Here is a 24818-nt window from a genome sequence, read left to right as displayed (position 1 = left end):
CCTCCTCATGGCGGCAGCTACTCTGATTACTCATCTACTGAGGTGGAAATATGAGTTAGTAAGAGAGATGATAATTTAGTGTAAGTTAGGCGTGGTGAAATGAGATTTGTTAGTAATCGGTAGGGGAGTAGAAATCTACTGAATGAACATTAGAATTGAAGACCGAAATAAGAGCAAGCAACACAGTCATGTTGTACGTGCTTCTTTAAAATGCATAAACTGGAAAAAGGTGCTATAATATTCCTTGTTTCCGACAACGACTCATACGAAGCTAGAGGAGGCCACAAGTTTGTTCATTTATTTTCAACAAAAATCACAAACGACATTTGTCGCTCAAAAAACGCAGTTCTGTAGTGTTGAGAGATCCGTACCTAAGGACTGGAAAGTTAGATAAGTTGCACCAACACACAAGAAAGGAAATAGGGGTAAGCCACCGAATTACCGTTCCACGCCACAGACGTCGATTTGCAGTAGTATTCCAGAGCATATACTGTTTTCGAAAAATACGAAATACCTCGAAGAAACCGATCTATTGACTCATATTCAGCGGTTTCAGAAAATTTCAGTCTTGTGTAACAGAGTTGGCTGTTTATCTGCACGAAGTAATTAATACTATCGACAGGGAATCACGACTTGAGTCCATATTTATAAATTTCCAAAAGGCTTTTGACATCGTGCCTCAGAACCAGCTCTGAATGAAATTGTGTGCCTATGGAGTGTCGTTGCAGTTGTGCGACTATATTTCCGATTTCCTGTCAGATGGGTTATAGTTCGCAGAAACTGACTCTAAGTCATGAAGTAAGACAGTAGTGATGTCTAAGACTCCATAAGGAAGTGCTACAGACTCTTTGCTGTACCTAATCTGTATAAACGATTTGGGGGACAATCAGAGAAACTCCTTAGTGTCAGATTCCAAATGGTGCTGTCGTTTACCATCTAGTAAAATTATTAGATGATCAAACCCAACTGCAAAATGATTGACATAAGATACCTGTATGGTACGAAAAGTGTCAATTCAATCTAAAATATTTTGAGCTACAACTCCAAAGTTAAATACGAAACCAACATTAAGTTATTTCAAACGCAGAGTGTACGAGTAGTATCTGTTCAGTTTTTCTCTTTCCCTGAGCAGAGGGGAGTTGACGTGCGAGGCCTGTGGCAACCAACAAAGCTACGTACTGCGTTGTCTACGGTATCATCGTCGCTTCTGCTGTACAAAGTGGAAAGTCACAGGACAGTAGGTGACTTAAGTATAGATGTTCTGTTTGTTCCCAGAATCAAATTTTCACTCTGCAGCGAAGTGTGCGCTGATATGAAACTTCTTGTTACATTAATACTGTGTTACGGACCGAGACTCGAACTCGGGACCATTGCCTTCCGTGGCCAGTTGCTCTACCAACTGAGCTACCCAAGTACGACTCAAGGCGCGTCCTCACAACTGTTATTCCGCCAGTACCTTGTCTCCTACCTTACAATTACCTGCGTGTTACAATTACGAACAACTTAAATTGGAAGGAACACATAGAAAATGTTGTGGGAAAGGCTAACCAAAGACTGTGTGCTATTGCTAGGACACTTTGAAAATGTAACAGATTTACCAAGGAGACATCCTACTAAGGAGACTGCCTACATTACGCTTGTCCGTCCTCTTTTAGAGTACTGCGGCGCGGTGTGGGATCCTTACCAGGTGGGACTAACGGAGCACATCGAAAAAGTTCAAAGAAGAGCAGGACGTTTTGAATTATCGCGAAACAGGAGTGAGAGTATCACGGGAGTGATACAGGATCTGGTCTGGACATCGTTAAAAGAAAGGCGTTTTTCGTTGCGCGGAAATTTTCTCACGAAATTCCAATCACCAACGTTCTCCTCCGAATGCGAAAATATTTTATTGACACCGACCTACATACGAAGAAACGACCACCACGATAAAATAAGGGAAATCAGAGCTCGTACGGAAAGACTCAGGTGTTCGTTCTTTCCGCGCGCTATACGAGCTGGAATAATAGAGAATTGTGAAGGTGGTTCGATGAACCCTCTGCCAGGCACTTAAATGTGATTTGCACAGTACCGATGCAGATGAATATAATATTACAGATCGCCCCAACGCTGAAGTTATCAGAAGTGCCGCGCGGGCAAGCCGCGTGGTCTTCGACGCCTTGCCACGGTTCGCGCGGCTTCCCCCATCGGATGTTCAAGTCCTCCCTCGGGCATCGGTGTGTGTATTGTCCTTAGCGTAAGTTAATTTAAGTTAGATTAAGTAGTGTGTAAGCATAGGGACCGATGACCTTCGCAGTTTGGTCCCATAGCAACTTACCACAAATTTCCAAATTTGTCAGAAGCGTATACGAATGATTTGTATCTACAACTTCTTCATTTAGAGAAAAGTTTCATTGTCTTGTTTAATTCGTCCTTTTAGCTGGCCGCTGTGGCCAAGCGGTTCTAGGCGCTTCACTCCGGAACCGCGCGACTGCTACGGTCGCAGGTTCGAATCCTGCCTCGGGCATGGATGTGTGTGATGTTCTTAGGTTAGTTAGGTTTAAGTAGTTCTAAGTTCTAGGGGACTGATGACCTCAGATGTTAAGTCCCATAGTGCTCAGAGCCATTTGAACCATTTTGAATTCGTCATTTCGGAACCATGTTACAATTTAGGATTTTGTCGCGCCCAGAAACCTACTGCCCTGGGCAGTGGCACGTTTCGCCGCCTCCCCCCCCCCCCCCCCCCTCCCACCTCCCCGACACCAGCACCACCCTAGAGCCGCCCCTGACGGTGCAGGTGCTGTTCAAGTCGTTCTATGAAACCTCTGCGAGGCACTGAAGTATGAATTACATTGTAGTCATGTAGATGTAGATGCTGTGCAGATAATTTTTACCTTCTCGTTGTAAGACGCGCTATGGCTTAGTTTTTAGAAAGGAATAGACAGCAACGTTGGTGGAATCGGCGTGACTCCTGGTAGGTACAGCGGCGCACGACTGAAGCGGTGACGAGCCCCCGACGCGGCGCTGAGCTGCGACAATTGTAGAGTCCCGCCCCCGCGGTGACGTCACGGCAGCCACTGGCGGCGGCGGCGGCAGCGGGCCTCGGCGGCTTCAGTCGCTCGTGGGCTACGCACTGCCCCGCCACGCCGCCTCGCTCCGCACAGCCCTCGACAGCTCGGCCGTTCCACAGGTGCGTGACAATGCCTGCCCTCTCAGCACCGCCGGATCCAGCAGTTTGCAAAACCTCCCGTTGCTCATTACAGCCCTCCCATCGGCATTGAGCGTGCAACAAGTGTCTGCCTTCCGCTTCACTTCCACCTGTTGCACTTTCTGGAGCCACATACGGTTCATAACGTACACGTCAGAAAAACAAATAAACTGGCTGTAAATAGTAAAATATTTACCTCTTCACTTGACTAGGTGTTCCTCTCTTTTTATTTATTCACCTTTAACATACGGAAACGGATTTACTAGTCCGCCCCCGGCAGCTGACTGGTCAGCGCAACGGACTGTCAATCCTAAGGGCCAGGATTCGATTCCCGGCTGGGTCGGAGATTTTGTCCGCTCAGGGACTCGGTGTTGTGTTGTCCTAATCATCATCATTTCATCCCCATCGACGCGCAAATCGCCGAAGTGGCGTCAAATCGAAAGACGTGCACCAGGCGAGCGGTCTACCCGACGGGAGGCCCTCGCCACACGCCATTCAACGGATTTACTACATCGTTAAATACATGACATTATTCAGGGCGTTCATTACGAGCCTCGGCTGCCAATTCCTCTTGACGGTTACTGAAGAAGTCGTCGAAAGCTCCATTTTTTAAAACTGAAGCTGCCTAGCTCACTTAATGTAACAGGCGACAGTGTGTCGTATCGTAAACAACAGCAGATGCATTTTAACATATGGTGTTTTCACAAAATATGCCGTTGAACTTGGTTCAATTTTATAAGCTCGCTGAAGATACTCTTTGCTAAAAAATTCGTAGCACTTACTGCACAGATGAAATTTGTTATTAAAAGTACTTAAAAGCAATTTGCTAGTACGAAATCATGTATTCTACATCTACATTTATATTCCGCAATCCACCCAACGGTGTGTGGCGGAGGGCACTTTACGTGCCACTGTCATTACCTCCCTTTCCTGTTCCAGTCGCGTATGGTTCGCGGGAAGAACGACTGCCGGAAAACCTCCGTGCGCGCTCGAATCTCTCTAATTTTACATTCGTGATCTCCTCGGGAGGTATAAGTAAGGGGAAGCAATATATTCGATACCTCATCCAGAAACGCACCCTCTCGAAACCTGGACAGCAAACTACACCGCGATTCAGAGCGCGTCTCTTGCAGAGTCTGTCACTTGAGTTTGCTAAACATCTCCGTAACGCTATCGCGCTTACCAAACAACCCTGTGACGAAACGCGCCGCTCTCTTTGGATCTTCTCTACCTCCTCTGTCAACCCGATCTGGTACGGATCCCACACTGATGAGCAATACTCAAGTATAGGTCGAACGAGTGTTTTGTAAGCCACCTTCTTTGTTGATGGACTACATTTTCTAAGGACTCTCCCAATGAATCTCAACCTGGTACCCGCCTTACCAACAATTAATTTTATATGCTCATTCCACTTCAAATCGTTCCGCACGCATACTCCCAGATATTTTACAGAAGTAACTGCTACCAGCGTTTGTTCCGCTATCATATAATCATACAATAAAGGATATTGTTACATTGGATAAATTTTTCCTGTGATTGTGACCGCATTGTCAATATGTAAACTACCGACGTTTCGGTCCCTGTTGCAAGTGACTGACAATGCGGTCACAAACCCAGAAAAATTTATTGAATGTGACAATGGCCGCGGAAGCTTACGTTTATGATTATTTCTACCTTCCACGTCCCGTTACACTCAAACAACGAAAACGGTAGCATTTTTTTCTGATTCCGCTTACATCTGGCGATGTCGTAGCCTGTGCATTTCTTAGCAGTTGCAAATACGGATTTCAAATCCCTGTACTTGCCTGCGAATCACTGTTCTCTTTCCGCGAGCAGGAACGATGAAGCAACAGCATCAGAATCACTCATTTCGAAGTAATAAATTGTATGGCAAACACCGAATCACAACAATGTGAAATTAAGCTGGAAACAATGTTGCTGTGAGTATATCAGAACTAAGATTGGTAGCTACCGGAAGCAAGTGAACATCGTTTCGAAGACATACACAGTCTTTCGAGTTATGTAGAAACAGCTACTGTCGACAGCCGCCGCGGCGTGGCTCTTTAGAAAGTGAACAGACGGTACAGGCTGTTTGACTGTTATAAATACAAACGAAAGGAGTGAGTGGAGGACAACGAAACAAGCAGGTAATCCTAGTAAACATACGTCCGAAAACCAGTGGTTTCCCCGATACGATGTTTGCACAAGCACGGTCGTGCCAGTGTTACAACACTGGTGGATGATGTTCTTTGTCGAAAATGGATGCTTGTGTGGTGCATGTGTGATGTTGCAAAGGCGCACTTTCATGCGGGTGTCCGGGAATACGTGACACGAACAAGTGTATCGGTCGTGTCTCGCCAACTGCCGGTGTCGTCCAGGTTCGCAGACTTTTACCCGTTGAATTGTTTTTATGATTGGAATGTTGTCAATGCATTCGCAATCCGCCTGGGATTTTTGAACGTGTACGGGCACCGATAATGAAAGGGACGTTCTGAAATCTGTCTTCACCTGAACGGTGGCCGTGTGAAACACTTGTCGTCGAGTGCATAACTGCTGTTTGGATCTCGGTAACTCTATTACAAGATGTCGTGCACTCGGCAGTAAACACTTCGTACTGGGAAAAATATTGGTTTCCCTGATTAAGTTTATTAGGAATATTTCCTTGCTTCATTGCCCCTACTCACCACTTTAGTTTTAGCTACAATATTAAAACGCTCTGTGTTTTCATTGATAACGACATTCCGGCTACTGCCATCAGTTCAAATCTTACCACCGGTAAAACACAGTGTCTGTTGGAATAAGAGCTGTATTGGGTGATCCCGAGCTCGGGGGTTCTGCAGGGATTTTTTTTTTTTGTGAGTATTTTGATACAATGGATCCGTCGTCTCGGGTGGCTCGTCACAGAGTGGAAATGTCATTACGATTTGTTCGGTTTGTGCACCGAACTCCTGTTCTGGAGGGTGTAAGACAGTCGATAAGGCATTATTGTACTATCTGCTTGTCGTAGTGATCGACAATCTGAAAAATACCTGTAAGAAAACGGTTCTAATTTTCAGAATGAAATTTTCACTCTGCAGTGGAGTGTGCGCTGATATTAAACTTCCTGGCAGATTAAAACTGCGTGCCGGACCGAGACTCGAAATCGGGACCTTCGCCTTTCGCGGGCAAGTGCTCCACCACTTTTTTTTCTCTACCAATTTCTTTTTTTTAATAAAGACGGTACCTTTTTTTGCGCTTTATTTTTTTATATACATATAAATAAAGAAAGAAAATTACCTCCTCCACTTCAGGCGTTGGCCCCTATCACCTATTCTACCCCAAAAACCTATCTAACCTAAAAACAAAAAGAAAGCTAGTGAAACCGCCACTTTCACCCTAAAGCTAACTAGGACGGTCGTGCGCCAGCACCTCAGGTTCCGCCCACGAACAAAAATTAAATATACCTCTGAACATTTTATTAAAAAAAGTAAAGGATAAAGGAAAGGGTACAATACTTTATTATATTTTATTTGTTGTTCATTTTGTTCTTATGTATTTATTTGTAATTCTTTTTTTTGTCCAATTTTTGTTCTCTTTTTTTTCTCGGGGGGGGGGGGGGGGGGGGGGGGGGAGGTGCCCACAGCACCCAGACAGCCAGACGGCGGGATGTCCTGGTCATCTTCTCGTTCATCAAGGGTGAAACATCCTATAATTACTGTTTGATGTCTTAATCATGTGCAATCTCTCAGTCTCTTCTCCACCTGATTCCACTGAGCTACCCATGTACGACTCAGGCCGCGTCCTCAGAGTTGTTATGCCACCAGTTCCTCGTCTCCTACCTTCCAAGCTTCACAGACGCTCTCCTGCGAAACTTACAGAACTAGCAGGTCTAGAAGAAAGGATATTGCGGAGACATAGCTTTGCCAAAGCCTGCGAAAGGCAAAGGTCCCTAGTTCGAGTCTCGGTCCGGTACACAGTTTTAATCTGCCAGGAAGTTTCAGTTCTAATTTGGTTATGTACAATGCTGTACACTGACAGATAAGACTGAACACACCGGGACAAAGAGAGCGTATAACGTCTGAGGGCTGTTGAATCACCCTGTCTTTAGCGTTTACGTTTTAGTGATTGATATTACAAGCTTTTTCACTGTTGTTGAGTCGCCCTGTCTTTAGTGTTTATATTTTAGTGATTAATATTACAAGCTTTTTCACTGTTGTGAGTAAATTTTCACGGAAAGAAACTTAATTATGGTAACAAACTGAATAAATCATAATTAGATTTTCAGTCTGTAATGAACCATCGGAGGTCATGCGTCCCGTATACCAAAATATTCAGATAAAATCCTCGAACAACATCAAAAGCGTTGTCTGTGGAGTATTGACCCATCCAGCAATTACAACTCTGTGTTACCAGTTATATAAGTTTTGATATCGCGGTAACAGTAGCCGAAATGTGGTATTCAATGAAAATATATTACTGTATATCTCCAGCATGCCTGGGCTGTTTCTGAAGATATTAAGCGATCCGGGTGGATTTATTATGAAAAATCCTCAACGACTGATGACTGCAGACTCATTTAAATAATTTATTCATGACATTTGTAAGAAATCTCGAGTACACAGCAAGAATGTTCAAATGTGTGTGAAATCTTATGGGACTTAACTGCTAAGGTCATCAGTCCCTAAGCTTACACACTACTTAACCTAAACTATCCTAAAGACAAACACAAACACCCATGCCCGAGGGAGGACTCGAACCTCCACCGTCACAGTAAGAAGACGGAGTATATTTTATCCTGGGATATCGGGATGTCGCTAGAAACTTCCGTCCCACTGTTCAAAACAAGACGACGTGATTAATACATGGTAAAATGTGAACTATTCAATTTTTATGCTTCTTGACATATTACGTGTGAAATAATACCAAATCCTGGTGATATTAAAATATACGAGGGTTGGAACTTAAATAGTGACAACTATTTATTCACAACCGATACAAAAGAGTTACATGTTTGCACCTGTTACTGTCCTTCAAAGTAGTCACCAGCGTTGTGTAGAACCCGTTGCCAGCGATGTAGAAGACGTAATATACCGATAGCAGATCCTGTTCTGTTGATGGTGCGAATGGAGCGGTCTACTGCCTGTCGAATCTCTGGAACAGTTCTGAAGCGAATGCCACGAAGTGGTTCCTCCATCTTCGGAATCAAATCAAAGTCACAAGGACTTCAGTCCGGGGAGTATGGTGGATGGTACAGTACTTCCCAGTCCCATCGACCGAACAGAACAGCCACAGCTTGCGTTGTATGCACCCGCGCGTTGTCGTGCAAAATGATGGGTGGGTTGCGCAGAAAGTGTCGCCGCTTCTTTCACAAAGCTGGTCGCGGATGATTCTCCAAAAACGAACAGTAATACTGTGCATTGACGGTGTGCCGTGGAGGAACGTAATGTGTTAGGATAACACCATCGCCGGCCGGAGTGGCCGAGCGGTTCTAGGCGCTACAGTCTGGAACCGCGTGACCACTACGGTCGCAGGTTCGAATCCTGCCGTGGGCATGGATGTGTGTGATGTCCTTAGATTAGTTAGGTTTAAGTAGTTCTAAGTTCTAGGGGACTGATGACCTCAGCAGTTAAGTCCCATGGTGCTCAGAGCCATTTGAACCATTTTTTGATAACACCATCACAAACGTACACGAGAATCATCATAACTTTAGACCGCTCCATTCGCACCATCAACAGAACAGGCTCTGCTAACGGTATACTACGCCTTGCACATGTCTGGCAACGGGTTGTACACAACGCTGGTGATTATTTTGAAGGACAGTGACAGGGGCAAACATGTAACTCTTTTGTATCGGATGCGAATAAATAGTTACCACTATTTAAGTTCCAACCCTCGTAGATTTCTGGATGCTCAAAGATTCAGAATAAGTGTTGATGTAGAATAGGATCTATATTGCTGTGTGCTTCCTAGTTGCCACATTTTTACCTACTGAGTGATTAAAGTAATCGTGGTTTCTCAAATGGAACTATGTCATCATCACATCATGAAGAATCGAGAGGACAGTTCAACAGCTCGGAGATGAAAGGCTCTTTCTCCAGAGGGAGCTGTTTCCTCGTTGCCACCGTCAGACGCTCGCCGTCCTCCGGAAAGCCCTCACTGTGTCCAACACTACAGTTTGTTTTCCCCCTTCCAGTGACCACCTTCCACCAGGACCCATCATTTTCCAATGACCTCAGGCTGTACTGGACGGAGGATTTTTCCTCTTAAAAACCAAGATGGTTATGAGAGCCTTCCTTCCTCTGAATACTTCCGGTTCACATACATATAGTGTCACTGGTTGGTTCGGTGTCCTCTACATCCGAAGTTTGTATCTCCACGGCAAATTGAGTGCCTTGAGCAGTTGACAGAGACTGCCGTAAGATTGCTTTACGACTCAGGGATTTGTAAATAGAACCACTTAGTTCTGAAAATCTATTCAGAGAGCTTTTGACAACAATAAATGTATTGGCGCAGTCTGAAAAAGACAAAAAGTGTACTAAATATGGTGAAAGCAGCCGGAAAATCCCTGGTTCCGGCTTGAAGTTTACGCGCTAATTTAGGCAGACTGCGCTATTGTAGGGTTTTGACGTCATTTAGCATGCTGCAATATATCTCAGATGAAAACAAATGCTGAAATGAAGAGGACAGATGGCGCAAGACAGCTGCCCAAAGCCAGCCTTAGGAGTGATGGCTGAAACAAAAATAGTTAAAAAAGCCAACGGAATATCGACAGGCTGGACAAAGCTTAATGTTTGATTTGTCTTGGTGCATAGGTCTGAGAAAATTAAGGGTTCTTGAGTCATTTCGTTAGCATAAAGTTCTCCTCCTGCCGTGGGCATATGTAAAAGACATTTTTTTGAAACACGTAAGAGTACATACGCAAGACATTCTTAATGTAAAATACGTAATGCTTTAACTCATTTGTAAAGTAATCAGACGTTTGAAGCTGTTCTTTACATGGTAGTTCGATTCCTGGAAGCATCGGGAGTTTACTGGTAGGCTGAATGAGAATTGGCTGTCCGACGTGACGTCAGCAGTAGTCTCGCAGCGCGAGCAGCCCATTGGCATGCAGTAGCCGTAGAACGTGCAGTGGAGTAGGCAGGCGGTGTACTCGAAGACACCGGCTCGTGTTGACATCGGTGGGCTCTCCGAACGTCGTGGTTACCACCAGCAAGCAGCTCACAGAATGAAGACGCAGGCTCGTGACAGGAACCAAACAGTGGCTAAATACCACCACAATGTACTGTGGCTAGAATGTCCCTTTACACCTCTACTGAACGCGTGTTAACCGAGTGAGATGGTAAGGTATTTAAGACCTTAACCTCCCGGCCTGATGACTGTCACGGCCACAGTGATGCTCACATAACTGTCACGTGACAGCATGTGCGTTGACTAGTTCATTATTCGCCTCTCCGTGTTTATGAAGAACAATGATAGGTACCAGCAACTTCACATTGTAGGAGCGCTTAGTGGGAGGCAAGTGCGTCCATGAACGCAAAAAACAATGAAAACGTGGCACAAATGATGGACATGTTTTGTGAACGTTTCGGTAAGGAACCAACAAGTTGTTAGATAAGAGGAGAAAGCTTTCCTCTTTGGAAGTGTTTTGGCTGTCCTCGCTATGGTCGTCCATCAAGAGAACCATGTGCTGAAGCTAGTGCGTCAGTGACGCGTTCACGCTGCAAGTCGAATAGAAAGTATGTTGCAGGACTCGATAAAAGGAGCACAAACCAACTCCATATGAAAATGAACTCAGCTCTTAAAGCGAATGTGCAGGAGAACATGGAGGAGTATCATACTGTGCAGGTATAGTGACATTTTACACAAATAACTGTGCTACTAAGGCTTTAATGAAGTGACTACAAGCGTAAAGTGGCTTTCTGGTCACCCTGCAGTCTGTTACAGGAGCTCCTTAAAAAGGTCGAAGTAAGCTTTACCAAAATGATATACCTGTAAATGGAAAGTGCGTGAGCCTCACTTTTGACCATGCTTCCTGACGATAAATTATTCTTAGTAAATGTTTGCTTGTTAAAGATCCGTCTTCCTCCATTCTACCAGCACCACTAGCAACAAGATTTGTAACTGTTTTATTTCTTACTTTTAGACAAACGATTTCACAAAATGTTTGATCGTATCTGAGCAAACCACGCTATTATTCAAGAGAAGTCTGCCTTTCTTACGACACGCGATTTTACAGGTTATACGTACTGAACAGTTTGGATAAAAACCATCAAATCATACTGATATATATTATTTCTCGACGGAGTTTTTTGTCGGTACGCCACATCTCCAGTATTACTTAATCAAAATTAAAGATTGAAGCACCATTTTCAAGACTTCGTTCACCACTGACGAAAAATACACAAATGGTTTTAAGTTATTATTTTCTTTAAAAACTTCGTTTTGGAAACATTTTTATAAAAACAATGTAGGTGGTATCTGTTGACAATCTAATTTTACTGTTATCCACAACAGCGACTGGAGTTGTTTACTTTCCTCAAGCAAGAGTTATGGACTACAACTCCATCTACATGATAACTCTGCAGCTCACAATTAACTGCCTGGCAGTGAGTTCATCGAACCACCTTTAAGGTTGTTCTCTCCGTTCCACTCTCGAACCTCGGGAAACACGAAACACTTAAATCTTTTCGGGCGAGCTCTGATTTATTTTATTATGATGATCATTTCTACCGCTGTAGATGGGCGCCAACAAAATATTTTCGCATTCAGAGGGGAAAGTCGGTTATTGACATTTCATAAGAAGATCCTGCCACTACAAAAAACTACTTTGTTTCAATTACTGCCACCCCAATGCTCGAGTGAACTGCGGTACTATCAGTCCAAACAGTCCATGCATGCAAAAACAACAATATACCAGAATTTATGAAAAGATTTTCAGCATGAAACTGATTTACATGGCCATGGCTACACTATTTATAGACGTCGTTACAATGACATTTCGTTTATTTACCACTGATAAGAGGTAGACTGGACCATACTAGAGATTTCACAGTAGAAAATACCGCTGTCATAGCAATCTCGAGCATTGTCCTTCAATCAAATTTGTTAAATATTTGTGTAAATGCGTGTGTATAAAGCATAACCGTGCGGCCTTACTATCGCATTTAGTCTGAAGGTCAACGATAACTCATCGCTGACAAGGTGGACATTTATTTGAGCTCTGGTTATGTGAGTCCACCAGGGGCTAAATGGCGACTACACGAACGCCGACTTCTCCACCGAACTCATACGATCGAGAGACTGCCTGTCCACTTACAGGAAGAACACAAGCTGTACTTTTAGGCGGAATACGAAGCTGCTGCTAACCTTCATAGGACTCCAGACTCATGGCATTTTTTAAATTATGCAATGATAATATTACCGCCCGCAGGCACCTTCACTATGAAATTGTGGTCAAAAGGACAATGGATTATTTGCAAGAAAATGCGTCTACACTGTCAATCCAGCCGACATCGAAATATATTACCTTCGATTACTACTTCTACGCGCCGAAGTACTGTAGTCGTTTGACGATCTACGCACAGTTGATAGAATACTGTGGAACTCGTTCCTCGAATCTGCAGAAGAATTACGTTTAGTCGTTAATGACACCGAATGAAAAGAATGCTTGATGGAGGCTGCCAGACACCAACTGATACGGCTTTTCGCCATCATCTGCATATTCTGCTCTCCTGCCAATAAATCTGAGTTGTGGACAATATTTGAGGATGCACTACCAGAAGATGTTCAGAGACAGTACACACCACCTGAAACCTTCACTGCTAGGACTGCAACATATTTTTAAACATCGTGGCAAATCTTGCCAACAGTCCGACGTGCCGACCCCTGTTGTGTCCGTCGCACAACGCGCTACAGCAGCCTACAACGTACAAGAAGAACACACGAGCGGCAAGACAGCATACGAAAAGGTGAACTAAGAACGAAAGACAATAACTGAGGAAGTCTCACATTCCGTAGAAAATAAGACTCAACGGCGATTCATGTCCAAAAATGATTGCACTACAATTAATGAAACATGTCATTTCCAATTTTTTACCTGGAGTGGCAGAAGTTTATCTCAGTACTCATTATGTCAAAACTGAAATAAACAACATTCAATTGTACGCAGTAGAATTTTTGAACTTTTTTAATCCGGCTGGTTTACCACTTCATCAATTGCTTTTAGCACAGACGCTATAATTATGTTAGTTAGAAATCGTAACACCAATCAGGGATTAATTAATGGTTGAAGATTAGTGATAACTCGCTTAGATGAGTACATCATCACTACTAAATTCTGAAAACTGTGCTCATACCATGCATTAACGTCATAGCTTCTGATGCACCATTCCTATCCAAATGATAATAAAACAGTTCGCAATAAAAGCAGCCCTCACTAAGACCATTAATAAAGCAGTAGTTCAGATACTTCAAAGGACAAAACCGTATTTACCAGAACCTGTTTCTTTTCCCCTGCATAGTTATACTTTGCTTTTTCACGAGTTCGCACATTCAGTGATATTAACGTTTGTGCAAATGACATATACAACCAAAAATTAAACGATGATCACATTATAACTGCTAACACTGATTTCAAATAAATTTTGTGAAATAAATCATTTGAAAAATAAAATTAGTCTGAGAAATACCTATTTCTTATTTGTTTTACAGTTAACCATATTGTATATAATGATATCGATTTCTTTACAATGAGGCTAACATTTGTTGTTGCTATTCGGAATGTAATACTTTTTATTAATAAATACTTGCATTTAAACATTTCTCCATTATCATGTTACTTATCAGCAACTGATCAGAGTAGAATGCGAATGACTCGGATGAGTCTATACATATTACACATTAGAGTCCCCTGCTCCGTTTTTCTGTCTGTATCTGGAGGTTAAATGCAGGATCTACTGTAGGGGGTTTGATAAAGTATTCAAAAATAAAGACTGATTCCCTATGAAGGATTTTGTAGATAATATATAAATATTTCGTGCAAATTGGCTGAAATGCGGTGAATTAACGTCCTCTGCCGCGTTTCTCTGTTCGTATGCGAAGACTAATCTTAGGAACTATTGTAGAGATTTTTATTCAGTTTCCACTAATAGATTAGGTAGACTGATTCACGAAGTATGTCTGTGTAGACAGTTTATTACCGCTATACGACAAAAATGCTATGCTAGACACTCAGTGCTACCCGCGCGAAGCTGAGCTGGGTCTGTAGTAGTACCTAATTTATCGATTTCTGCTGCAACTCATGAGGTTAATTCTGATGACGAAAAAAAGTATGAGTAAATTATAAATGAAATAAAGAAGCTTCTCACAAGAATCTGAAATGATGTAAAATAACTGTCACCACTTTTTGCAGTAGTTTTGAAGCACTTAGTGTTGTTCTCCAGATACCTGGAACATCCGATCTTACAAGCTCATGTGTGCACAGAATAGGAATGTATTTTATTTTGCTTTCTGTTGGCAGTTCTTGGCTGTCTTTTTGTAGTTAGGTGAGAAACAAAATACACAATATCTTTGGCCGACATGCACAAACGCAAGCACTGCTACCACCATACATAACATAGGTGCTGGAGAACAGCGCTTGGAAATACCACTGTCAATGACACGAGTTTAGAAACCAGCCATCGCTGACTAGCACTCGAAGTTCCTGATCATTTTCTCTCTTTGAGAGAAATTCGCGTTCTTGGTCAGGCTGACGACAAAAGTGCAAATATTTTCCAAAGAGCAAGAGCTGCAAGAGGCCAAATAACACTCTGTAGGAACGATGAACTTCAAATAATCAAAGCTGTAGCGGCCATCAGAATCACTCCCTGCAGAATGAGATTTTAGACCAAAATGCTGCTCCAGAAATTATGAATGCATTTTATCTGTATCCTTCACGCTCAACCTCTTGCCCCAGAAATTGCATCACCCCGTTTAAACTCAGTAGTTCCGAGAAAATTTCCTGATATCAAAGCGCATCGTGCTCAGATTTATGCTCATGTGGTTTCTTTGTTTTCTGATCTCTTTGGCAGGATATAGCTGTAAACTGAATTTTCTTTTTAATGATGAAATAAGTTCATTGACTAAATGTCTTAATTGCTGAATTCAATAGCTTCAAACATTTGTTACCTACCATGGAGAAAGAAAGCCGCGACGTTGCTAAGTCTTATATTATTTTCGATAATGACAGTTACAGATATTAATTCCTTCACTAAAATAGCTCAAATGTGTGCGAATTCCTAAGGGATCAAACTACCAAGCTCGTCGGTCCCTAGACTCACACATTACTTAAGCTAACTTAAGCTAACTTATACTAAGAATAACACACACACTCATGCCCGAGGGAGAATTCGAACCTCCGGCGGGAGGCGATTCCTTTAATAAATACTTTTAGTTAGTCAGTTACTATTATTATGTCAAATGCAACCTACTTTCGTAACCAAGTCGCCAAACCGAGCAAGGTGGTGGGGTGATTAACACACTGGACTCGCACTCGGTAGGACTACGATTCAAACCCGCGTCCGGCCATCTTGATTTAGGTTTTCTGTGATTTCCCTAAATCGCTTCACGCAAATGCCGAGATGGTTCATTTGAAAGGGCAAGGCCGACTTCCTTCCCCATCCTTCCCTAATCCGATAGGCCCGATGACATCGCTGTTTGGCCATTTTCTCCAAATCAACCAAATCGCAAAGTTGAGTTCACATAATGGCGCCCAGCCAAGACACTAGATTGATTATCAGACGACAGTAAGAATCTTCACCGCCAGAATTTTGACCGGAAGAGGGATGCAATTTATAGTCATATAGCTGTGCCTTAGTGTCATAGTGAACAGCGTCGTAGGCTACTGCGTTGCAAACGGTGAATCGATATACGAGACGCTTGTTTAAGTCAAGGTATTGCATTATCGAGCGATCGAGGTGTTCGATTAACGAATTGTTGGTCCGTGTTCGATCTTCGTCGTGGCCTTTCATTCATTCGATATTTTTCGGTATATCTGATTATATTCTGATAATGGAAATACCTATCTTTTTCTTTTTTAAAGTAAAACGCCCGGGAGGCGAGATTAATATTCGAATAAGTATATATAACCTACTGACAGTTATTTTAATCGTGATATATTGTTCAAATATAGACGTAAAGTATATTATTCCGTAATACTAACATCGTCCATTCGTGAGCGTTATCGCAAGCAGTGGGGTGAGACTTACCACGGAAACAGGCAAAATATAAATATTTCTCGCACCAGGCACAACACACAAACGAAAACTCGGCGCATTGACAGGTTTTCTGGCTCACCATTCGTGAAAACATATCTGAGTCACGTTACTAGAAGCAGATCTGTCAGATATCAATTTAAATGCGTACCAATCGTACAAAAGTATATCTTGAAAGACAGCCACGGACTACTGGTTACGGGCCGAAGTGGCCGTGCGGTTAAAGGCGCTGCAGTCTGGAACCGCAAGACCGCTACGGTCGCAGGTTCGAATCCTGCCTCGGGCATGGATGTTTGTGATGTCCTTAGGTTAGTTAGGTTTAATTAGGTTTAACTAGTTCTAAGTTCTAGGGGACTAATGACCTCAGCAGTTGAGTCCCATAGTGCTCAGAGCCATTTGAACCAAGCCTACTGGTTACGGACCAACGCATGAATTTCAATAGCACCCTCCATATTTTGTAATTCTCTGCTCTGCTGTGATTTCTCATGATTTTTAAGTCGTTGCCATGAATTTCTTTATCTGTCGGAAAAAGTAAACGTCACACGGTTGACAAAGAGAGCTTCATTTAGGTGGTATCACTTTTACGGTGCAGGTCGGTTGAGCATTATCATCTAGAAAACTCTTATCGGAACACGTCATGTGTCACGATGGGAACAACTGTCAATACATTACGTATACTTATTTGACTGTTAATCACACATCCCGATGTTTTACCTTTAAAAATGCAAATATAGGTTTTCCCGTTGTGAGAATATTATCATATTCATCGACAAAAATATCGAATGAAGAAAAAAGCCACGGCCAAGAATCGAAAACGGACCACCACTTTCGTAATGTAATGCCTCGATCGCTCAATCACCAATCTCGCTCTACTAGACGCACAGTGTGACGGGTACCTTAGATATAGCATGAAAACACAAAAAGTTTACAACTATAAAATTATTAACTTTACACTCCATATTATATTTAAAAAATGTTTGTTTTTAGACCATTTTTCAACGTGTAGCACTGAAAATACGATTTGCCGTCGTCAACTTTGGCCTCGACTTTTTCAAAACCTAGGGAGTATTTCTTTATTTTCAGTATAGAATGTCCTTACAAACTTGACCAAAATCGGTGACCCGCAGGTCAGACCCTCCCCTATTTAGTTTAGCTGCCGTTTGTTCCTTCACGTTGTCACTTCACAAGCACATCACCAACAGACGATTTGAACAGATCTAGACAGGCTGAAATGTATCTGACGGATTTGTTACTCAGACGTCATCCAGTTGCTAGTCCACGTTCGAAGTCAGTAAGCTCTCCTGACTTACCTGTTCTGCCATTACTGATTCTATTCTGACAACTCAATATTCAACTCCCCCTTCCATGCCGACGGGTCCGCCTCTGGTGACATCTGGTGGACAATTCCGCATTACGTAGAGGTGTCCGGATACCTCTGATCAGATTGTGTGTTAGCAGTGTACTATTTCTGAAGGCTGCTGTTCTAATTTTTGTGGACTGCTGCCTACAATTGTAAACACTGATCGAAAACGGGCAGGGACTGAACAGCAACAACAAAGGCTGGAGACTGACAGACGGACACGTTGCTGTTGCAGCGACACGACCCGCGAGTCGCGCGACGCCACATTCCTCCCCATTCCCGGGGCCCTCGAGATAAGCGGGGCACTGGCTCTATCTGCGGGACGACTGTCTCCCCCAGTTCTCCGTCCTCTCTCCTATCGGGAACGATAAGTTAGGACTGTTCCTTCCTTATGGAACTTCCAAATACTTCCGTCAAGGGTCTGATAGCTTCAGTAACCAGAACGAGTCCAATAGTGGCAACATCTACACGCAGGTTAAGAGTGAACGGATTGTTAAAAGCAACTGTACATTCGCGACAGACTTCTTCGTGTTTAACGGCGTGAAGGTTGTACACAGGAATTTTTGCTAAAGTCAATAAAAGTCAGTTAAACGTCCTACTTTGAAAAGAACAAGACAACATGGTTGTTGTTGTTGTGGTCTTCAGTCCAGAGACTGATTTAATGCAGCTCTCTATGCTACTCTATCCTGCACAAGCTTCTTCATCTCCAAGAAACTACTGAAACGTACATCCTTCTGAATCTGCTTAGTGTATTCATCTCTTGGTTTCCCTATACGATTTTTACCCTCCACGCTGCCCTCCAATGCTAAATATGTGATCCCTTGATGCCTCAGAACATGTCCTACCAACCGATCCGTTCTTCTAGTCAAGTTGTGCCACAAATTTCTCTTCTTCCCAGTTCTATTCAGTACCTCCCCATTAGTTACGTGGTCTACCCACCAAATCTTCAGCATTCTTCTGTAGCACCATGTTTCGAAAGCTTCTATTCTCTTCTTGTCTACACTATTTATCGTCCATACCCCTCGACTCTTATAACTGTCATCTGGTTTCTGTACAAATTGCAAATAGCCTTTCGCTCTCTGTATTTGACCTTCAGAATTTGAAAGAGAGTATTCCAGTCAACATTGTCAAAAGCCTTCTCTAAGTCTACAAATGGTGGAAAGATAGGTTTGCTTCTCCTTAATCTATCTTCTAAGATAAGCCGTAGGGTCAGTTTTACCTCATGTGTTCCAACATTTCTACGGAATCCAAACTGATTCTCCCCAAGGTCTGCTTCTGCCAGTTTTTCTATTGGTCTGTAAAGAATTCGTGTTAGTACTTTGCGGCCGTGACTTATTAAACTGATAATTCGGTAATTTTCACACCTGTCAACATTTACTTTCTTAGGGATTGGAATTATTACATTCTTCTTGAAGTCTGAGGGTACTCCGTCTGTCTCATACATCTTACTCACCAGATGGTAGAGTTTTGTCAAGGCTGGCTCCCCCAAGGCTATTAGTAGTTATAGTGGAATGTTGTATGCTCCCTGGGCCTTATTTCGACTTAGGCCTTTCAGTGCTCTGTCAAATTCTTCACGCAGTATCGTATATCTCATTTCATCTTCATCTGCGTCCTCTTCCATTTCCATAATATCGCTCTCAAGTACGTCACTCTTGTATAGACCTTCTATATACTCCTTCCACTTTCTGCCTTCCGTTCACGATTAGAACTGGTTTTCCGTCTGCGCTCTTGATATTCATACAAGTGGTTCTCTTCTCTGCAAAAGTCTCTTTAATTTTCCTGTAGGCAGTATGTATCTCACGCCTAGTGATACATGCCTCTGCATCCCTGCTTAGCCATTTTGCACTTCCTGTCGATCTCATTTTTGAGACGTTTGTATTCCTCTTTGCCTACTTCATTTACTGCATTTTTATATTTTCTCCTTTCATCAATTAAATTCAGTATCTCTTCTGTTACCCAAGGATTTCTACTAGCCCACGTCTTTTTACCTACTTGATCCTCTGCTGCCTTCACTACTTCATCCCTCAAAGCTATCCTTTCTTGTACTGTATTTCTTTCCCCCATTCTTGTCAATCGTTGCCTAATGCTCTCTCTGAAACTCTCTACTACCTCTGGTTCTTTCAGTTTATTCAGATCCCATCTCCTTATTTCCCATATTTTCGCAGTTCCTTCAGTTTCAATCTACAGTTGATAACCAGTAGATTGTGGTCAGAGTCCACATCTGCCCCTGGAAATGTCTTACAATTTAAAACCTGGTTCCTGAATCTCTGTCTTATCATTATGTAATCTACCTGAAACCTTTAAGTGTCTCCAGACCTTTTCCACGTATACAATCTTCTTTCATGACTACAACATGTGTATTATGCAAGTAACAACAGAGTTGAACCATAATTATCATCTTCACTTTCAGGGAGTAGGCCTGAAGCCTATTTCGTCCTCGTGGGCCAGCCTCATTCGTTCCACCTCTTCTTGGTCTTCCATGACGTCTTTTTTCCTATAGCAAATCGCTTATAGTGGAATTCGTCGCTCTAATATTCCTTCTGTATGGTCTTTTTATCTCCACATTCATCTAATGTATGGCTTATTGGCTTAACTTTTAACCGTTTTCTACAATGTCCAGCCATATTAATGTGGCCACCGCCCTGTGCGACGTCAACGTGCAATAACCGCTCACAGACGGCACGTAGTAGCACTAGCAGTGGAGGGTATATAATGGCTCTGAGCACTATGGGACTTAACTTCTGAGGTCATCAGTCCCCTAGAACTTAGAACTACTTAAACCTAACTAATGTAAGGACATCACACACATCCATGCCCGAGGCAGGATTCGAACCTGCGACCGTTGCGGTCGCGCGGTTCCAGACGGAGGGTATATAAAGCGCGTCGGGGGAACGTGGAAACAGTGCAGGCGTCGTCGTAATGAGGAAACGGAGTGATTTACCTGTCGTCCGAAAGGGCATGAACATTGACTTTCAGGCCGAGGTTGGAAGCATTTCTGAACAGCTAAGTTTGTAAATAGTTCGCATGCCACCATGGTTAAAGTATGGTTAAAGTGTGGGCGAATAGACATGCAACTGTGGAGCAATGACCACCCAGATGACCCAACGGGCTACCAACAGTGTCTCCTCAATGACCATTCGGCGGACGTTGCCGCGTAAGGGCCTCAGCAGCAGGTGCCTTGTTCTTGCGCCCACGCTGACTGCTATTCATCGGTGATGAATGCTGGGATCTGCAAGCCGGTACCGTAGCTAGACGTCCACTGAGAGGCGACATATGCGGCGCTCGTACGCTCTATCGGACAGATGGCCTTTGGCGTGTACAGACCTGAAACAGTTGTCGGTAGGATCAAAGTTTTCTTGACATTCCCTGGGTGATCTCATCATTCTCGAAGGCACAGTGGATCAACACAAGTATGGGGCTCATGTACATCCCTACATGCCGTTTGTTTTCCCTCATCATGATAACATATATCATCAGGACAATGCAACATGTCACACACTTCGCAGTGTAAATGCACGATACGAAGAGCACTGTCGTATTCCCCTTCTCACCAAATACTACGGATTTAAACCAAATCGAGAATCTGTGAGACCATCTCGACTGGGCTGTCTGCGCCATGGATCCTCAACCTAGAAACCTAGAGCAGTGGGCCACTCTACTGACCATGGCTTCACATCGGTGTTGGTATCTTTCAGAACCTCACTGCACGTTTGTGCTACAACAGGTGGTTATCCAGGCTTTTGATTGGTGGTTACATTAATATGCCTAGGCCGTGTAATATCTCTACATTGTTTAATTTTCCATATTCCTTACGGCTCGTGGAAACTACATTTCAAACGGCTGTATTTTATTTTATTCGCTAAGGGTCCAGGTCTGAATACCATCGAGGAGTAAAGGAACTGGCACAGTTTTATAAAATTCAATTTTGAATACATTCTCACAATTTTTCAAAAGTTCTGCTTAAATTTCTGCACATAAATTTCAACTTTCTTATCTTCGTAACATTCAATGGAATCTTGGGGTATCCTCGTTCTCTAAATGATATTGGGAGAACGAGTATATCCATTCGAACTAGTGATTTAAATTAATAATGACAAGTTCGAATCTCTCTGGCCAGACAGCTCTTCAGAGTAAGCCCGCAGCAAATATTTAATGTCAATGATTTTGATCCACAGGTCTGATTCTATGCAATGCCTTCTGTCTTGCAAACCAGGAAAGGACATGTTGACTCCACGAATCCTCCGCTGGACCTTATTAGGGAACTTCACATGTTAAAAGCTGCTACATGCATTCACCGATATTCTTCACTGCTCTAAACGAAGTAAAAATCGGTTCCTATATCCTACATCGTCAACTCTGTTCAAAGATGTGTACGTGATTTACTTCTGAGTGCTTACCTAATCATTGTTGAGAACAACATAATAGCAAAAAATTCTATTTTTACCCTTTCGAGTACCCCCGGATTTGCAAGTACCTAATCACAGTTTCTCTCTGCTAACACATAATCTGTCTGTTAGGTCTGCTGCAAGGTACACTGACAGAAAAAATATCGCAATTATATAAAGGAGCTCTACGTCGTAAACAAAAGTGTTTCTACAGTTGAAAGATGATGTCTGTTCAAATTTCGCGCCAGTCGCATAAGAGTGACGCTAGTAACGCCATTATGAGGATGCAAATCAGTTTTCCTTTAATTACACGCTGTAACGGTTGTGAGGTCTTCGAGATTGGACACGGTGAGCTGATGTTCGTCAAGTACGCTTTTAAGGCGACAAAGACGCCAGTACCAGCACCTCACTGAGTTTGAGCGTCGTTGTGTAAGAGGGCTACGAGAAGCTGGATGTTCCTTCTGCGACACTGCAGAAGGACTTGGCAGGAAAGTAACTACTGTACTTGAGTACTGGCAGCGGTGGTCACGAGAAAGTACGGTCGCGAGGAGATTAGACTTCGGGCGGTCACGTGGCACCACCGAGAGGGAACACCATCGAGTACGGCATATGGCTGTGGTGGATATGGCTGTGGCACATCGCAGCAGCAATCTGAGCAGCAGTTGGCACTACAGTGACGCAACGAACTGTTACAAATCGTTTACTTAAAGGACAGCTCCGAACCAGGTGCCCTGTAGCATACTTCCCACGGACCGCAAAGCAATAGTGGTGTCAATCGAGCGGCCATTGGAGCGCAGGGTGAAGGTCTGTCGCGTTTTCTGCTGGTTCTGCCTCGGTGCTAATGATGGTCGTGTGTTGGTTATATGGACACCTGTTGAGGGCCTGCAACCAACCTGTTTGCATTCTAGACACGCTGTACCTGCAGCTGAGTGATGGTCTAGAGTGCGATTTCGTATGACAGCAGGAACACTCTTGTGGTTATCTCACGTACCCTGACTGCAAATTTGTACATCAATCTGCTGATTCGACCTTTTGTGCTGTTAATTATGAACAGAATCCCAGGCGGTGATTTCCAGCAGAATAACTCTCGTCCACATACCGGTTTTGGAGCATAACATGCTCTATAGAGTGTTGAAGTGTTGCCTTGGCCTGCTCGATCACCAGATCTGTCTCCAGTCGAGCACTTAAGGGACGCCGGCCGTGGTGGCCGAGCGGTTCTAGGCGCTGCAGTCTGGAACCGCGCGACTGCTACGGTCGCAGGTTCGAATGGATGTGTGTGTTGTATTTGGGTTAGATAGGTTTAAGTAGTTCTGAGTTCTAGGGGACTGATGACTTCAGAAGTTAAGTCCCGTAGTGCTCAGAGCCATTTGAACTTAAGAGACACAATGGATAAGAACTCCAGCTTCATGTACAACCAGCATTAAACGTCTCTGTACTGACCGACCAAATGCAACAGACACGGAACTCCATCCCTCAAACAGACGTCCGGCGCCTGTACAACCTAATGCATGCACGTTTGCATGTTTGGATTCGGGAATACATTTGTATAGGTAACACATTTAAGTGATTAACATTGCATGATTACAGTTTAATGTCAGTGCGAGATATGTCATTGCAAATGTGAAATGCTGGTACATTAAAACCAGTGTAACCGCCAGAACGATGAATCCACGCATGCAAACGTGCATGAATTGTGTTTTAAGGTGCCGGATGTCAGTCTGTGGGACAGAGTTCCATGCCTCTTGGTCGGTCAATACAGGGACAGTTAATGCTGTTTGTGGTTGACGCTGGAGTTATCGTCCGATGATGCCCCATATGTGTTCAATTGGAGACAGATTTGGTGATCGAGCAGACCCAGGCAACAAGTCGACACTCTGTAGAGCATATATATATATATATACGAGCGTTATCATGTGGAAAATACCCACTGGAATGTTGTTCATGAATGGCAGCAATACCGGTCGAAGCACCAGATTAACGTACGAATTTACACTCAGGGCGCGTGGATAGCCACGTGAGTGCCACTGCAGTCATACGAAATCGCACCCCAGATCATAATTCCAGGTGTAGGTCCAGTGTGTGTAGCAGGCAGGTAGGTTGGTTGCAGGTACTTAACTGGTCTCCTTGTAGTCCACACTAGGCTGTCACTGGCACCGAGGCAGAATTAGCTTTTATTAGAGAAGAGCAACAGACCTCCACCCTGCCCTCCATGCACCAGAGCCATACGCCGAACACCATGGTGTTCCCTCTCGGTAGTGACACGTGGTCGGCCGGGGGACGGTCCCCTTGTGAATATACATTCCTGTGACCACCGCTGCTAGCAGTCATGTACAGTGGTTACATTGCTGCCAAGTCTTCCTGCATTATCGCAGAAGGAACATTCAGCTTTCCGTAGCACTGATACAAGACCTCGTTCAAGCTCAGGAAGGTGCTGATGAAGGTGTTTTTGTCGCCTTAAAGGCCTTCTTGATCAACATCAACTCACACGTTCAATCTCAAAGGTATGTAACGCTCACCACCATTACAGCATTTAAACCAAACCTGATTTGCATCCTCATACTGGCGGTACTAGTGCCACTCTTAAGGGACTGGTAGACATCATCTTTCAGAAGTAGAAACGTGCCTACCAACTTTCTTTTATGTCCTACAACTCCTTCATG

General features: G+C 43.5%; 1 protein-coding gene across 1 annotated transcript in view; it reads left to right on the top strand.

The window, feature by feature from the left end:
* Nucleotides 1-3112: 3112 nt before the first annotated feature.
* The window catches only part of LOC124774987, a 129947-nt gene continuing 108241 nt past the window's right edge, over nt 3113-24818 (top strand). The window contains exon 1 of the mRNA XM_047249733.1: nt 3113-3166. The gene's annotated coding sequence lies outside the window, so the exon portion shown is untranslated. The remainder of the gene's footprint in view (nt 3167-24818) is intronic.

This window comes from Schistocerca piceifrons, chromosome 2, assembly GCF_021461385.2.
Source record: "Schistocerca piceifrons isolate TAMUIC-IGC-003096 chromosome 2, iqSchPice1.1, whole genome shotgun sequence".
Lineage (NCBI taxonomy): Eukaryota > Metazoa > Arthropoda > Insecta > Orthoptera > Acrididae > Schistocerca > Schistocerca piceifrons.
This window is presented reverse-complemented; position numbering and strand designations above follow the sequence as displayed.